General features: G+C 41.0%; 1 pseudogene across 1 annotated transcript; it reads right to left on the minus strand.

The window, feature by feature from the left end:
- Nucleotides 1-606: 606 nt before the first annotated feature.
- LOC311099377 (U6 snRNA-associated Sm-like protein LSm1) lies at nucleotides 607-10,771 on the minus strand (annotated as a pseudogene). The gene is made up of 3 exons: nucleotides 10,762-10,771; nucleotides 9,915-10,056; nucleotides 607-790 (listed from the first exon to the last, which is right to left on the minus strand). The product of its transcript is annotated as a U6 snRNA-associated Sm-like protein LSm1 (transcript).
- Nucleotides 10,772-14,852: the final 4,081 nt, after the last annotated feature.

Here is a 14,852-nt window from a genome sequence, read left to right on the forward strand (position 1 = left end):
GTTGAATTAAATGTTGAACTCTGTACTGAACGCACCCCACATCTTGGACTGGCAGATCCAATAGGCCTAGCTACTCAACTTAAACTACAGTTTAACTACAAACAAAATCAGGTACAACCAACATGTTTAATACAACAAAGGCCTTTCCAGAGATGTACAACTTTGATTAATCATCTTTTCATTACATTTTAGTCATTTAGCAGACGCTCTTATCCAGAGCGACTTACAGTTAGTGCATACATTTTTCATACTGGCCCCCCGTGGGAAACAAACCCACAACCCTGGCGTTGCAAGCGCCATGCTCTACCAACTGAGCTACACGGGGCCCACTACTGTACAAATCCAAATTTTGCTCACATTACACTCACAAACCAATTTAAAAGAATGGTTAAAACAAAATACTGTACATTTATGTCAGTGCCATGATACTCTTAGGGAAACATAATATAAAACTCAATGTGAAATAAGGTATTTTGTCATAAGGTGTACAGTACGTTGGGGATACACTCTCAGAGATAAAGTAAAGATGGTGAGCTAGGATCATTATCTATTATCTATTGTCTGTGTGTGTGTGTGTGTGTCTGCGTGTGTATCTGCGTGTATTTGTCAGTATTCGTGTTGTACTCAGTATTCGTCCATGATGTCTGGTCGGGGCATGGCCTTTCTCCTTCAGGGCCAGGTGCTTGGTCTTCTCCCCCTTCTGCCTTGTCTGCTGCTGCAGCCGCTGCTCCTCCAGGATATCCTCAATACACACCTGCTGCAGACTGGTGTCACTCTCCTTCTCAAGGTCCTACACAGCACAGGAACACACACACACCCTCAGACATCTGTGTGTGTGTGTGTCCTGCATCGGGTCAGATTCCCTCAAAATAAAACAATCAGCTGACGGGTGGAATGACGGGTCAGCTCACGGTTCAGAACAATTATATTGCTGGTCGGAAACGTTTTTTACAAACCCAGGAGCTTGTTGTGTTGCATTGGGTTGCGAATTCCATTCTGTGAGCGATGAGACAGACATATACTGCTGCTACTCTGTTAATGATTTATGCATAGTCACTTTAACTCTACCCACATGTACATATTACTTCAACTACCTCAACTAGCCGGTGCCCCCGCACATTGACTCTGCACCGGTACCCCCCTGTATATATAGCCTCCCTACTGTTATTTTATTTTACTTCTGCTCTTTTTTTCTCAACACTTTTTTGTTGTTTTATTTTACTTTTTTATTAAAAATAAATGCACTGTTGGGTAAGGGCTGTAAGTAAGCATTTCACTGTAATGTCTGCACCTGTTGTATTCGGCGCATGTGGCCAATACATTTTGATTTGATTTGATTTGACACTGTAGGCTACCTGACATGCACGCAGTAGATCAGGGAAATATCCATTATTTGTGTGGTGCTGAAACTTGTTTCATCCCCCCACGTGAGAATATGTTGCCAAGTGTACTTTCCTGGCTAGCCTAGCTTATGTGAAAATGGCTTACGTCGGCATAACCGGAGATATAAAAGAAAAGGTTATGAAATACACCATCATGGAAACAGGTGCTGCACAAGTGAAATCCCTGGTTTGGTTTGGAAGGATTTTGGAGTCATTGTGGACAAGGACTACAACCCGGTAGATGGATACACAGCCAGCAAAAAGTGCGGTAACACTTGACATCTAGTGACATAACTTGTCATAACCTGTCATAATATGGTCATAACACTGTCATGACCCATACATTTACACCTGTTGTGAACTATATTGCATTATTTTATGGCTGGTTATGACACCTACATAAGAGTGTCAAAACCAACATTTATTCAAATTAGTTTTTTCCCTGCCAAGAAGTTTCCTTTTGTTTGAAAGTATGTCTCTTCAATCCTTTGTTTTTGTTGTAATGAATTCAGTCATGCTTTTTTCATCATATTTTAAATAACTTGTAGAAAATACACTGTCATGAAGCATTATGATCATCCTGAATCACTTTACTTGGCTAAGAAAATACACTTTATAACACTGTCAAGAAGCATTATGACCATCATAATCATATACACCAGATAGGCCTATCACGTACAGGCCCTTATATCAGTCATCAGTCAAAAAGAGGGTGTCTTGTCCTGCTCCTGAAATCTGCTCCTGCATTCATCCCAGTCATCAGCAACAGAGTATTGGGGTAGGTGCATGTCTGACGTTAATGTGTGCACAATTACAATGATAATTGTAATTAACATGGTCAATTAAAAAATATATTTATAGAACCAGTCAAAAGTTTGGACACACCTACTCATTCAAGGGTTTTTCTTTATTTTTTACTATTTTTCTAATCAAATGAAATCAAATGTTATTGGCCACATGCGCCGAGTACAACAGGTGCAGACATTACAGTGAAATGCTTACTTACAGCCCTTAACCAACAGTGCATTTATTTTTAATAAAAAAGTAAAATAAAACAACAAAAAAGTGTAAAATAAAATAACAGTAATAATTTTACATTGTAGAATAACAGTGAAGACATCAAAACTATGAAATAACACATATGGAATCATGTAGTAACCAAAAAAGTGTTAAACAAATCAAAATATATTTTATATTTGAGATTCTTCAAATAGCCACCCTTTACCTTGATGACAGCTTTGCACACTCATGTCTTTATCAGTCACCCTGGAAACAGCTTCACATCATTGTTTTTTCTGTTTAATCTGTATTTTACCCATTTTACCCTAGATTCTACAGATGTTAAATTGTAGCCAAACAAGTGGTAGCCGGGGGGGGGGGGGGGGGGGGTTGGGGGGGTGGTGTACGATTATTGATGGTTGAGCTTTATTTGGCAATGTTTTCGTCGTAGACTGGGTTATGTCATGTTTCAGATTTTTTTTCCAGCGTCAATGTCACCAACGAGATTCAAAATCACCAGCAAGTGACTTGAAATGGTCACAAGCCACCTGCAACAGACCCAGGCTATAGGCTAAAAGGCTCTGCATTGTCAATCTGACATCTGCAGTAGCTGTACAGCATTTACTGTGATATGGCCTCTGCAGAAGTCAGGGCATTCATACTTCTTGAGCTTCCTGGAGCAGAGCTGTTGTGAAGGACGTTGTCAAGGAAGTGAGTTTGTGTTTATACAGGGCCTCCCGCCACCACCTACCGGCAACCAATCATGTCAATGCAAAGCAATACAGAGCTATCCACACTGTTGGAGGCGCGCGGGCATCCGTTACGGAGCTCGATTTGGTCTCTGCTAGCCTTCCAAGACCCAGCAATTGCATCACACACACCGCTCTGAGCCTCTGGATCACATTTCCAGAGCAAGCATACATTGGCTTTAAGAAGGCAACCTTTCTGGGCATTGAGAGAAGTTACTGTTGTCTCGTTTTTCTAAGCAGAGAAACATGTAATGACAAAATGAGTGCCAGCAGCAAGACTAGGCGCTCTTGAAATAAAATAAAAAGAGGTGGCCAAACGTGATTCCCTCCCTGCGCTTTGCACGCGACTCTATATTTTGATTTGTTTAACACTTTTTTGGTTACTACATGATTCCATATGTGCTATTTCATAGTTTTGAAGTCTTCACTATTATTCTACAATGTTATAAATTGTAAAAAAAATTAAGAAAAACCCTTGAATGAGTAAGTGTGTCCAAACCTTTGACTGGTAGTGTATATATAACAAACATACTGTTGACACATAGGCTATGGTGTAATGGAATGTTTTGCATTGTGTGGTAGATTTTGTGGGTTTTGAAACTCTTATGTGGGTGACATAACCAGAAATAAAATAACTACTGTGGTAGGTTTTGTGGGTTTTTACACTCTTATTTAGGTGTCATAACCAGCCATAAAATAAGTTATGTCAGCTGTTTAGACATATTATGACATGGTTATGGCCATGTCATAACGTGTTATGACGCTGGGTGTCAAGTAAAGTGTTACTAAAAGTGCAAGCAGGAATATGTTTATTAACAGCTTATTATTACGTTAATTCAGGCTTTCGTTCATTTAAACCAGTGTTTCTCAAACCTCTCCTCGGTGACCCCCTTTCACAATTTTGTTGTAGCCCTGAAGTTGTTCACCTGATTGACCTAGTTAGTCAAAGGCTTGATGATTAGTTGGCAAGTGGAATCAGGTGTGCTAGCTCTGGAATATATCAAACACATGGAACGGCTGAGGATCCCCGAGGAGAGGTTTGAGCACCACTGATTTAGACCATGCAGGCTATATCAAGTTTAAACCGGTATGCTGGTATGCTAAAAGTTATATTGGATTGTGGGAATAGTGGTTTATTTAAGTTTCAATTAAACTATTTGATTATCTAAACAATATTGCATGTAAAGGTCTGGTTTTGTTATGTCAGCTAAAGGCTTTCATTAGGTAAGAAGGCTAATTAGAAGACCCTTGGTTTCAGAGCGATTTGAGTCGTCAATGTGACGCCGCATCTCATTGTAAAAATAATGAATGGCATGGTTTCCTTTTGTCCAAATAATGAATAGTCATGCAGAAAAAATAATTAATGCAGGGAGGGGAATAATAGCCTATTACTCTGGGGTTATAAGAACAATTATATGAATTGATGTTATTTGGTGGGTCACGGATCGGCTCTCGGGAACAATTATATGCAGGTGGGTCGGGTCGGGTTGTGGAGAAAAATCTGTCCTGATGTCTGATACCGGGTGGGGCTCAGAATTGATGTGGCCGGCATGGGGCGGGTGCGGCTCCAAAAAACGGACCAAAGAGGGACTCTCGTGTGTGCAGGGCCGGCCCTGGGCATAGGCCACTAGGGGGCCTGTCATGCCAAATAATGTCCCCCAGCCAAAAAGTGTCCCCCCCGTGTCCCAATGGGATTTGATAAACCTTTAGCGTCCATTGCTATATCAATGGTGTGATGACGTAAGGCGTTGAATTGTGGATATCATTACAGCCTAAATGGCGTTCTTTTCATCCCCGCTGTGCAAACAAAGCTGATTTCCGCGACAAAATCGCTGTTTAAATTTTAGTTTATCTAATAAGATGAAAACATTACTTCAAACTGCTTTTGTACCTTGTTAACATTTCAACATGAAATCCATGTCTTAAACATTGCTACGTTTCGGAAATAGCAAAGAAAACGTGTAATCTACTTGACACATTAATGTTACTTACCTTACAGATCACAAAGAGCTCCTTTCCACTCCATTCATACGCAAATCCATTTCATTCATACACTGGCTTGTCTGGCTGCCATGTTTTTTATTTTAAGCTGCCCTTCCCTTATCTACACTGAATTGTTTTTCTATCTCGCATAGCTCATTAGTACACCCTTGTGGTTGAATATATACAGTGCATTCGGAAAGTATTCAGACCCCTTGACTTTTTCCACATTTTGTTACGTTACAGCCTTCTTCTAAAATGGATTAAATTGTTTTTCCCCCTTCACAATACCCCATAATGACAAAGCAAAAACTGGTTTGTAGAAATTTTAGCAAATTTATAAAAAAATAAAAAACGGAAATATAACATTTACATAAGTATTCAGACCCTTTACTCAGTGCTTTGTTGAAGCACCTTTGGCAGCGATTACAGCCTCGAGTCGTCTTGGGTATGACGCTACAAGCTTGGCACACCTGTATTTGGGGAGTTTCTCCCATTCTTCTCTGTAGTTTGATGGGGGAGCGTTGCTGCACAGCTATTTTCAGATCTCTCCTCAGATTTTTGATCGGGTTCAAGTCCAGGCTCTGGCTTGGCCACTCAAGGATATCCTGAGCGCCCTGGAGCAGGTTTTCATCAAGTATCTCTCTGTACTTTGCTCCGTTCATCTTTTCCTCGATCCTGACTAGTCTCCCAGTCCCACTGTGTTCTTGGGGACCTTCAATGCTGCAGACATTTTTTGGTACCCTTCCGCAGACCTGTGCCTCGACACAATCCTGTCTCGGAGCTCTACAGACAATTCCTTCAACCTCATGGCTTGGTTTTTGCTCTGACATGCACTGTCAACTGTGGGACCTTATATAGACAGGTGTGTGCCTTTCCAAATCATGTCCAATCAATTGAATTTACCACAGATGGACTCCAATCAAGTTGTAGAAACATCTCAAGGATGATCAATGGAAACAGGATGCACCTGAGCTCAATTTCGAGTCTCAAAGCAAAGGGTCTGAATACTTATGTAAATAAGGTATTTCTGTTTTTTATTTTTAATACATTTGCAAAATTGTCTAAAACCCTGTTTTCGCTTTGTTATTATGGGGTATTGTGTGTAGGTTGCTGAGGACTTTTTTTTTTCTTTAATCCATTTTTGAATAAGGCTGTAACGTAACAACATTTGGAAAAAGGGAAGGGGTCTGAATACTTTCCGAATGCACTGTATGTATCTATTGTAGGTGAATGAATAATGTTGCAGTAACAAATACCATAAAGGGATACCTTACAATTTACAACAATGAACACCTTGTGAAACAGCTGTGAAAACCAACCTGGTAATATTTAAGATTTAAATATCTAAACGATTTTTTTGTACACTCACATGGCAATCATAGACTGAAATACTGAATTCTGGTGTGTGGAATGAAGAGGAAGTGGGTGCTGTGTGGGTGGGAGGTTCTGCCTGTCACTTGTTCTCAACAGGCAGCCAGTCTCGGAAGCGGGACTTGAAGAGGGAGACTTCAAAGTCCAGGCACAGCTGTTCTCTTTGTTCTGAGTGTTTGCAGTGCTAGTGTTTTTAGTTCATCTGTGTATCTCACATTATGTGCCCAGTATGATAGAGCAAGAACACTTTCTTAGCAGATAATGACAACATGACAATAACAGTAGCTGTAGATGATGTAATGAAAAGTTGGAGGGTGGTTGGTAAAGGATGACATCAGGTGGATCCACGTCTGGGTGTTGGGCAGAACCCCTAGGTCCTGGAGAACAGGAGCAGAGTTAAAGGGAACAGGGGAGGAGACAGAGACGTAAACAAGCAAACACACAGGTTATATTTTACTGTGAGAAAATGTGATGGATTAGTGCAGTGTTATAAATGGGAGATGTGTACTTTTCAACAGATTTTGAAGGTATAGCCTACCTCAAGCTGGTCCCCCTCCGACTCAGAGCACAAAGAATCAGACTGATCCAAACTCACTGGCTCTGTTGGATGGGATACCTCCTGGGTGGCTCAGACAGTTGATGGTCCTAAAGTCATTTGGAGAGGTAAATTGAAGAGGTACATTTTTATAAGCTATGCATACTGACAATTTCTTGCTTTCTCAAATGTCAACCAAAGCTTAACATACTTCGTCTCATGGGCTTCACCGAAGTGTAGGGCGTCAGGGCTTTCAGTGGTCGACCGTCCAACTGCTCTAACTGTAGAAGATTGTTGGCTTCCACCGAGGTAACCCTAGGAAGACAAAGAGAAAAATACTAAAACTATCTTCAGGTTATTTTGTGTGCAAATGCAAATAGTTATTATCTGAGATTGTTATATTCACCTTAACGTATGGTGACCCCAACTAGGAGCGAAAGAGCAGCGAGGTTTCCCAGGTCTCGCCTTCCTTTCGTCCTTCTTCCAAACCAAGTCATTCGCCCGGATGTCGAAGCACTTGGTCCCCTTCTTGATTCTCCTCCGGTAGCTCTCCTTCTATTTCTCCTGTGCTTTGTCGATGTTCAGTCTCACCTTGAGTGATAACAGAAATAAATGCAATTATATTTCATATTATTACAAATACATTTCTTACAGCGGACAACAATTTTTACCTGTTCAAAAACCTCCACATCCTTCTCAGCCCGTGCCTGAAAGTGGTCCTCGAAAGCGTTCTGATCTGGTTCGACAACTTCCACCACATCAGGTGGAGTTTCAGTGATCTGAAAGTACGTTATACAAAAATGGCAATAGACAAACAACAACACTAAGTCAATCACACATTTTAAAGACTACAGTATTTGCAATAAATATATATACAATTGCATTGTTTACCTCAGTCAACAGCTGCGGCTCCTATCCGTACAACAGGCAATAGGGCGAGTACTCGTGGAGGCCTGGACGCTGCTGTTGTGTGCAAAGATAATTACCTTCAGGTTGTCCTCCCACTGTTCCTGGTACCCGTCAAGGGACTTGCCCATGGCAGTCTTGAGGGTCTGGTTGGTCCATTCATCCAAACCTGGAGGAGGGGGTAGGAAAGGGATATCTATTGACAATGTAAGATATTGAAATATGTCTGATTATGTACCATGGAAAAACAAAAACAAACAAACCATTGGTATAACCTATAACATCCATACCTTGTTCCAGAGTTCACGACCTCGGTCACTAAAGATGACCTCAGGAGAACCGTGGGGGATGAAGATGTCAATCATCGCCTTGGAGGTGGCCTTGCCAGCTTCGTCTTTGATGGGTATCATACAAAACAAAAATCTATTTTTAGTTCCAAGCACCCTTTTTAATGGGTTACAGAATGGAATTTAGAGTTAAGAACAAGATTAATAAGAGAGGAAGATTGGGCAAAAATGCAAATCATTGAATAATGATCCAGTTCTGGAGACAGCAGAGTTTGTGCTCTGCAGCTGGGCCCTTGATGATTTACAACCCATCACACGACGCACAGTGAGGCTCCTTGACTGTCACTTGTGCGTCTCTATTTTGTCATGATTCCTCTCGTCCCTCCCGTAGCATGTGAGCTCCTTTTTAACTATCTTTTTAAATTATATTTTGATAATAATTGGTTGGCCAATAGGGGGTGATACCATCGTATATCACAATGTTTTATGGGTACTTAATTACGATAAGACAAAGGTTGATATGGCCCAACCCTATCGTGCATCAGCAGTTTTTCTCTTGTTATGTCAGTCACCGACAGTCACTCAATTAGCCCATGTCAGCAAACAAACTTTTGATTGGTAAATTAGGCTACACAGCTATAACTTGTAGTAATCATGGTCGAATTATCGACTGGACACAAAGGGCACGTGCCAAGGGGCCCAGACCTACAGGGGGCCCCCATTGATTGTGTTAGTCACTCTCACTCAGATATCATATTAACAGTCATGAACGGAAATGAGAAGGAAATTAGCTTTGAAACTGCAAAAATATATCTCCACGCTATGGCAAAATGAGGATGATTGCATGAAATTAGTTATACATTTTCAAAATCTTCTCTCCGGCCCTTGGCAAAATGTGTAGAATTGCAGCAAACTTGCCCCTCAACAAAATGTTGCTTAGAGTTCCCAAAAGGCTAGGGCAAGCCCTGTGTGTGTGTGTGTGTGTGTGTGTGTGTGTGTGTGTGTGTGTGTGTGTGTGTGTGTGTGTGTGTGTGTGTGTGTGTGTGTGTGCGCAGTGGTGGAAAAAGTACTCAATTGTCATACTTGAGTAAAAGTAAAGATACCTTAACAGAAAATGACTCAAGTAAAAGTGAAAGTCACCCAGTAAAATACTACTTGAGTAAAAGTCTAAAAGTATTTGGTTTTAAATATACTTAAGTATCAAAAGTAAAAGTACAAGTATAAATAATTTCAAATTCCATATATTAAGCAAACCAGACGACACCATTTTCTTGTTTTTTTATTTACGGATAGCCAGGGGCACACTCCAACACTCAGACATATTTACAAACAAAGCATGTGTTTAGTGAGTCCGCCAGATCAGAGGCAGTAGGGATGACCAGGGATGTTCTCTTGATAAGTGCATGAATTTGACAATTTTCCTGTCCTGCTAAGCATTCAAAATGTAACGAGTACTTTAGAGTGTCAGAGAAAATGTATGGAGTAAAAAGTACATAATTTTCTTTAGGAATGTAGTGAAGTAAAAGTAAAAGTAGTCAAAAATTTAAATAGTAAAGTAAAGATACCCAAAAAAACTATTTTTATTTAAGTACTGTACACCACTGTGTGTGTGTGTCTGTGTGTGTGTGTGTGTGTGTGTGTGTGTGTGTGTGTGTGTGTTTGTGCGTGTGTGTGTGTTTGTTTGTGTGTGTGGCATACTTACAATCTCCCACAGGAGGACAAGTTATCTCCCCTGATGATGAAGATTCCTCGGGCGATGTCTCCGTACCGCTTCCATGCGTGAACCCTCTCCACCGTCTGCTGCAGCACCAGGTTGGCAACACACACACAGAGTAAGACGACGACTGTGGGATTCCTTTAAACTATTGTAAGATCTTAGTTTTGTCCTCACACAACTTTTTTAATTCAACTTTTTCACCCAGGACGCTTTATCTGAACACAGATCTGCACCTCATCCGGCCGAAAAAAATAAGCAAAGTAACATTATGCCTTTTCATTGCAGTCGCTGTACTCTTAATATACAGGATAACTATCACCGTATTGGTGGTCCTCTGTAGCTCAATTGGTAGAGCATGGAGCTTGTAACGCCACAGTAGTGGGTTCGATCCCCGGGACCACCCATACGTAAAAATTTACACACATGACTGTAAGTCGCTTTGGATAAAAGCGTCTGCTAAATGGCATATTATTATATTATTTATTGTGAGGATAGCCTAGTTGCAAGCTTGGCTTCAGATGCAATTGTTAGGCAAGGGCAATTTAACCTCTACGGGATCGGTGTCCCTTATACGGGACGGTTGTTGCTCAATATGCGATATGCGACTAGAACGGTGTTGTAAACAACAGCCAACTTTCCCAGGACATAGACATGTCTTATATGGGCAGAAAGCTTACATTCTTGTTAATCTAACTGCAGTGTCCAATTTACAGTAGCTATTACAGTGAAAAAATACCAAGCTATTGTTTGAGGAGAGTGCACAACAACAAAATACTTTTATCACGGCAACTGGTTTGGTACATTCACCTCTAAAGGTAAATCATGTACTTACATTCAGTCATCTTGCACTGATTTGTCATCCTGAGGGTCCCAGGGATAAAATGTAGTGTAGTTTTTTTGAAAAATCAATTTTTATATTCAAATGTAGGAACTGGGTCCTACAGTTTGACCTCTGACTCCACACCCACCCCGCCCAGCCATCTAGATGTGTGAAGGTTAGTGTATTTTCTGTAGGGAAGCTAATGTGTGCAAATGTACATTTTGTATTACCAATAGCTTTTTGTATGTTCTCTATAGTTATGTACTTGAAAACCAATTCGGCACATTTGGGAAAACTCTTGGAGACTTAATACAACATATTGTGTAATGATGTAATTCTTCACTGGATCAGTCTGAAACTTTGCAGACACACTGCTGCCGTCTGGTGGACAACATCTAAATTACACCTAGAATCCTACATCACTGTCTGGCCTTTCTCTTGTATTTCAAAGATGATGCAAAAAAATAATAATTAGAAAATGCATGTTTTTTTGTTTGTATTATCTTTTACCAGATCTAATATGTATTATTCTCCTCATCAAAATGTATTATTCTCCTCGTCAAATTTCCACAAACTTCACAGTTTTCTTTCAAATTATATCAAGAATATGCATATCCTTACTTCAGGTCCTGAGCTACAGGCAGTCAGATTTGGGTATGTCAAGTGTAGGAAAGGACGCGTCTGTGCCACAGGTAGTAGTGTTAATCCCCCTGCACAGTCCCTGCAGCCGGACAATTTTCGTGTGCTCAACCGGTGGTGTAGCTCATTCAGCCTATAGAAACGTTCAACCGATTTTTCCCACTAAGCAACAAGTCGGAGTCAGAGCCTTCTCAGGTCTCTCCTCCACCCGTTACGGGGTCTGAGCCGCCGAAGCCTCCCACCATTAGCTCTGATAAATTGAAAACCCTAGTGATTGGCGACTCCATTACCCGCAATATTAGACTTAAAAATAATCATCCTGGGGGCAGGGCTAACAGTGTAAAGGCTAACCTGAAGATGGTGCGGGCTGAGGCTAAAACTGGTGAGTATAGATTGTATAGGGATATTGTTACACTCTAAAAAGAAAAGGTTCCTGGAGTATACTTTAGGGGCTCTTCAAATTGAAACTGTGGGGGACCCCTATAAGTTATTCTTAGAAGAACCCTTGTTGAACCCCACATTTCTTGAGTGCAGAGACAATTACTCCGATGCCAACACATCTTTCTAGCTAACTTACACGTTGAATTTATGTTGCGCTTGGTGACCTCTGACTGTTTCATCCTAACACTGTGTGTGCCGACGTGGATACACTCTAAAAATTAGGGGTTCAACAAGGGTTCTTCTACGATCCTCAAAGTTCTTTGGAGGTGGGGTACATCGAGGAACCTCCTTAGTTGGTGGGGGTTCTTGCAGGAACCTAACTGCCCAACTGAATAATTTGGATTTGAATTTGAAAGGACAGCAGGTGAAGGCACTTAACTGAAAAGATCTCCTCAATTTAAGGTTTAAATGTATGATTCAAATTTATATTGTTGTATGATGATACCATCTATCTTTTCATATTTGTGCACAGAAAATGGACACAATTCAATGGATATCAATCAACAAAGATGTAAGAATATGTAGGCTATAAGAATATGTTGAAGGCTAGCTGTATTGGGTGCAGATGACTGAACTACTCACTTATGTGTCTGCAGGTATACAGATGAGGAGGCATACAAAGGTATTTCAATTGGTATTGCTATGTTATGCAGATCACATTTACCATCCTCCTTCCTTACCTCTTCAATGAATAGCCCATAGGCCTCTACATTATGGACAAGGTATGTGTATGAAAACCATTATCAAAACAGTTGAATACTGTCATGTGCATGTTTTGTTAATCATCTGTATAATTACTATTTTTGGGATTCACAGACTTCACCCTCCCTTCACCTCTGATGAATATAACAGGAAACCTGTTCGGTCACCATGCACTGCAAAATCATTCTGGCTATTGATAAGGAGAACATCAACACATTAACATCAACACGCCAGAGGATATACCCATTGGACTTGGGGCTCTACTGTGAGTTTACATCATATTCAGATTTTTTTATTCTGCTTTGCCACTAAAATCATAATAAACACTGAGAACTAAAATATTGTGTTATTGTTATCTGTATTACTATTCATAATAATAATAGTAATAATAACAGGGGTAGTTCAAAAATGTAATCTTGTAGTCATAAAATCCATGCCGCCTACTCAATCACTTTTAATAGCAATTGTTTACAGGCCTCCTGGGCCGTATACAGCGTTCCTCACTGAGTTCCCTGAATTCCTATCGGACCTTGTAGTCATGGCAGATAATCTTCTAATTGTTGGTGACTTCAATATTCACATGGAAAAGTCCACAGACCCACTCCAAAAGGCTTTCGGGGCCATCATCGACTCAGTGGGTTTTGTCCAACATGTCTCCGGACCTACGCATTGCCACAGTCATACCCTCGATCTAGTTTTGTCTTGTGGAATAAATATTGTGGATCTAAATGTTTTTCCTCATAATCCTGGACTATCGGACCACCATTTTATTATGTTTGCAATCGCAACAAATAATCTGCTCAGACCCCAACCAAGGATTATCAAAAGCCGCGCAATAAATTCTCGGACAACCCAAAGATTCCTAGATGCCCTTCCAGACTCCCTCCACCTACCCAAGGACGTTGGAGTACAAAAATCACCTAACCACCTAACCGAGGATCTACATTTAACCTTGCGTAATACCCTAGATGCAGTAGCATCTCTAAAAAGAAATAACATTTGTCACAAGAAATTAGCTCCCTGGTATACAAAAAATACCCGAGCCCTGAAGCAAGCTTCCAGAAAATTGGAACGGAAATGGCGTTCCACCAAACTGGAAGTCTTCCGACTAGCTTGGAATGACAATACTGTGCAATATCGAAGAGCCCTCACTGCTGCTCGATCAGCCTACTTTCCCAACCTAATTGATGAGAATAAAAACAATTCAAAATGTTGATACTATCGCAAAGCTAACTAAAAAGCAGCATTCCCCAAGAGATGATGGCCTTCACTTCAGCAGTGATGAATTCATGAACTTCTTCGACGAAAAGATCATGATCATTACAAAGCAAATTACGGTCTCTTTGAATCTGCATATTTCTCCAAAACTCAGTTGTCCTGAGTCTGCAAAGAACTTCCAGGACCTAGGATCAATGGAGACACTCAAGTTTTTCCCTTATCTCTCGACACATTCACAAAAATAGTCATGGCCTCTAAACCTTCCAGATGCCTACTGGACCCTATTCCAACTAAACTACTGAAAGAGCTACTTCCTGTGCTTGGCCCTCCTATGTTGAACATAATAAAAGGCTCCCTATCCTCTGGATGTGTACCAAACTCACTAAAAGTGGCAGTAATAAAGCCTCTCCTGAAAAAGCCAAACCTTGACCCAGACATTTTTAAAACTAATCGGCCTATATCGAATCTCCCATTCCTCTCAACAATGTTAGAAAAAGCTGTTGTGCAGAAACTCCCTGCCTTCCTGAAGACAAATAATGCATACGAAACACTCCAGTCTGGTTTTAGACCCCATCATGGTACTGCACTTGTGAAGGTGGTAAATGACCTTTTAATGGCATCAGACCAATGCTCTGCATCTGTCCTCGTGCTCCTAGACCTTAGTGCTGCTTTTGACACCATCGATCACCACATTCTTTTGGAGAGATTGGAAACCATAATCTACACGGACAAGTTCTTGCCTGGTTTAGATCTTATCTGTCGGAAAGATATCAGTTCGTGTTATGTGGGCAGCTCGTCTCTCCCTTTTCTGTTTCCCTTCCTCCTTGTTTTGTCCCCTCTTTGTCTGTTGTATCTGTATGTGTGTTTGTCCCCATTATGTGGGTGTGTCTGGAGTGGATCGGGGGTGTGCTCAGGATCTGCCTCTCCTGTGCAGCTGCGGGTTGTTTCCAGTGATTCCTGCCTACGCAGCTGCATCCTATTCTCTCATCAACCTGCACTACTAATTCCTGGGCATGGCTCTCCACCGGCGCCAGATCGTTGTTCTTACTAGAGCGGTAACTTGGCTCACCAGTAGAGTTAAATGGTCTTTGTCTTCAGCCTGG

Source organism: Coregonus lavaretus, assembly GCF_964263955.1.
Source record: "Coregonus lavaretus genome assembly, chromosome: 24".
NCBI classification, from domain to species: Eukaryota; Metazoa; Chordata; class Actinopteri; order Salmoniformes; family Salmonidae; genus Coregonus; species Coregonus lavaretus.